Raw genomic sequence first — 4,143 nt, 5'->3', positions numbered from 1 at the left:
CCTGTCTTGATTAGTGGAGAACGCTGCACTTTGATAATCTCATCTAAAGTTTCAGATCCTTTAGCAAATCTGAGATTAAGGGCTTTTGTTTTCTCAATTTCTTTTCTAAGTCCCACAATTTCACATTCTAACTTTTCATTGTATTTATCTTTTTCGCCAAGTTGGAATGTTAGAGTATCTATAATCATATTCTTTTCCTCTAAACAAACTTTAAGTCTAGAAATTTCTTCATAAAGACCTTCTTCATTTATAGCATCCAAGAAATCCTCATCTTCAAAAGCCATCAAAAGTCTATCATCATTACCTCATTCATCTTCATCACTATTTGATAATCCATCACTGTCTTCATGCGTGTAATAGCTCTTCTTATTCTACTTTCTGTTCCATCTGACAAGTTCCTTACCTTTGTCTAGTTTATCTTTATGAGGACATTTTGCAGCATAATGACCGACTCTTCCACAAGCAAAGCATTTGAAAGGCAGCTTACCTCTGAATCTTCCAGTTCCCCATTGGAGGTTCTTGACAAAATTTGATTCTTCCTCTTCTTCTGACATGTGTCCTGACTCATAGTAATCTCCTTTGCCTGAAGCCTTGAATGCAACTTCTCTCCTGTCTGATGGTCCTCCTTTTCTCATTTCGTAAGCAGTTAGAATTCCGTGCAGTTGTGACATGGTAAGGCTCTGTAGATTCTGCTTTTCTTCTATGGCAGAAACTTTTGATTCAAACTTAGAAGACAAAGATCTTAGAACCTTTTCAACCAAAACAACCTCTTTTATTTCTTCACCCAAGTTTTTCATACAATTAACAATCTCATCTATACGAAGGAAATAGTTAGCCACACTTTCATCATTGTGCATTATGATATTTTCATACTGAATTCTGAGGGTTTGAAGTTTTGCTCGTTTTACCTGTTCATCTCCTTCATAGCTCAGAACGATCTTGTCCCATATTTCTTTTGTGGTTTTGAGCTGCATAACCTTGATGAATTCTGTTTGAGATAGACTCCCTAATAGAGTATTGACAGCCTTTGCATTTGTTTCATATTGCTTCTTCCCAGTCGGATCTGTAGGAGTTGCTGATGGAAATGTGTACCCTGTATCTATGATATCCCAGACTTCTGTACCAAGAGATTGAAGATAGGCTGTAATTCTTACCTTCCAATAGACGAAGTTGGTCCCATCAAAAATTGGTGGCCTGATCGAGGCTTCTCTCTCGTAGTTGCTCATGATGATAGATCTTCCTTCAAGTGATCAAGCTTCTTCTGAAGGACCTGCTCTGATACCAATTGTTGGAAATAATACTGAGAGGGGGGTGAATCAGTATTATTAAGTCAAATATTTTTTATTTCACACCCAGATCATATACGCTACTTCAGTTAGAGAAAACCGCGTATATATGCAACTTCAGATAAGGAAACCAGCGTATACCATGCAGACTTATAATTTAATGTATTCTACAGATGTTGATCATTAATCTGTGCATCAGAGTCATATAAACAGTAACCAGGAACAGTAAAAATAGAGTAGAAGACAATCACACACAAGAACACAAGATATAAGGTGGAAACCCAATGTGGGTGAAAACCACCTGCTGCAATTCGTCTCTATCTTCTTTTAATTAGAAACTTCTTTTTACAATGATTCTATACTGGTGTAGACTTATACCAGTACGCAGGCTGCAACCTGCAGAGAGCTACAACCCTCTCTCATTCTCCAGCTTCTCCTGGAAGGGAGCTACAACCCCCTTAGCTCTTGTACTAGCTGAGATACTAGTACGTAGGTGCTGACCTACAGAAGGCTACAACCTTCTCTTCTCTTCTAGGGACCACGTTTCATCAATTTTCAGACTAGATCCATGAATATCAAACAAACATCAAGTATATGTGCATCAACCAATCTCCTTTCCACAAACAACTAGTGAATCAACCAATAACTGCTCAGAATGCTGTAACCAGAAAAACAATACTAGCAACTAGACATCAATGCTGAACCCAAAACACTGCAGTAATCCATAGAAGCAGCTAGAACATATTTCAAGAGACGTACGCTACTTCACTATGTATAAACCTGCATACATACGCAGCTGAATCAAGGTCAACCAGCGTATACACTTTCTTCTCTTGCTGAACCTGCGTGTATATGCGCCTTTTCAAAGCCGAACCTGCGTATAGATCTATAAAAGACAATTCACCCTTTACACTAAAACAGACTTCAGTTATACTCAGATTATCAGATTTCTAGATCTAATTATGTGCCGATTATAACAGATAAAATCACAAAAAGATATTATTGTTCAAGCCTTGAGATCTCGACCCATCAATAGAACTTATCTATCTTGTAATGCTCAGGTTCCTCCTTGATTCAGATCCAGCCACACAAACCAATCACTTGCACGTCTTCAGATATTCAATTCATCAGATGATCCTTGCCTAATGATTTCCTTCATCTTTTATAGTCTTAGGCCTTTCACAATACCACAGTCCAAAACCATAACAAACCAATACCATGGACCCAATACTTGGGATCAACACATTTGACGAGATACTATGGTCCAAAACCATAGGTTCAAATACCAAGGACTAAATACCACGGACCAAAAATAAGTTCTCCCATATGTACGCGCTTTTCCTTGCATGAAAGTGCGTGTATACGCATACACGTCTTTGGAACGTCTAACCCACGTGTATACACGGCTTGGTCACGATGAACCTGCGTATATATATTTTTCTTTCATTCTGAGAGCCTGAAATGAGATCTGTCACCAGAGTGAGTTGCCATCAAGGACAACACCTGTGCCATAGCGCCAAACCTGTGTCATAATGCCAACAGATAATGCAATGATGACAATAATGATGACGATGATGGTGGTAATGATGATGATAATGAAGATGATGGCACTCCCTCTAAACTAGGGAGGTACTCATAATGAGACAAAAAAGTACTCTCAAGTTGAAATATTCATATAAGAAGGGATCTGGATTGATAAACATCAATAATGATTTACATCATTATAGCCAACATTGTTAAAATATCAAGGCCATGAATAACAAGTTCTATCTCTCCATCACATCAGAGCACAATGTTGGGAGGCATAAATTTGGACACCACTGCCTCTCTAGGCACTTACCCCGCCAGGATGTTCACCAGGTATGTCCTCACATGATCATTTCCTAATCCACTATCATAATATTTGACACCAGGAAATGTCAATCCTCATGAATATTCTTATCTTGGATTAATGTACTTGGCTTATGGTGGTTAGTCCTAGTCAAAGCACAAATTCTCAAAGAATATTGGTCCCAGATGTTTATCCAATCCACCATTCTCCCTACTAGTTTCTTTACTAGGCTTACGGCTGTTAGTCCTGGCCATAGTACATGACACATGGATAATACGGTGTCCACCTTCACTCCCTCTCAACCAGGGAGGAGACATCCACAAGCACAAGCTTTTCTCAAGAATACCCATCATTTTCATAGAGAATAACAACATTAATTTGTTTTCATTGCATGACACCTTTATGATTAAGCATTCATAGATTTGTGGCAAACTATTTCCCCTTTTTTCATTTGTGATGAAACAAAATCAAAAAGTGAAAGCCAAAATCATTAAATATACAGTATAATGATTTATCTAAGTCTAAACTCTAAGGTTGAAGTGAAAATTCATGTAAATTTCATATCTATGAGTTGTTCCAAACTTATCCCTAAGTCCTATATATAAGAAAAAACAAAAGAAAGAAAAATAAGGCTCAATGAATGGTAACTCATGTATCCACTCCCACTTTGGAAAACATGTGAATATATAAACTCCTAGTCACACTTGATCGCATGTTTGTGATTGTTAAATCATGAAGTCCTCTTTTCCCCTTGCATTTTCACTTCATAATTTAAGAACCTAATTGAGGATCCAGGGAATGTTTTTTTCCTAAGGGTTTCATGTCTACTCTTGGTTTACTTATGTCACACTACGGTCAATTTATGTGACAGAGTGAAATACTTAAGTTTGTGGAGTTATTAGAACAATGTATTAAGTTAGTAACCACACACACATGCATTACATCTCATTGATCCACATGTGTGGGTTGGAGACTCATTTATTGAGAACTTTAATGGAGACTACTTTAGGGCTTTGATGGTATAGC

This window comes from Pinus tabuliformis, chromosome 9 (genome assembly GCF_031772625.1).
Source record: "Pinus tabuliformis cultivar Carrire ecotype Pingquan chromosome 9, CPIR1, whole genome shotgun sequence".
In the NCBI taxonomy this organism is placed as follows: domain Eukaryota; kingdom Viridiplantae; phylum Streptophyta; class Pinopsida; order Pinales; family Pinaceae; genus Pinus; species Pinus tabuliformis.
Note: the sequence above shows the minus strand (reverse complement) of the source record.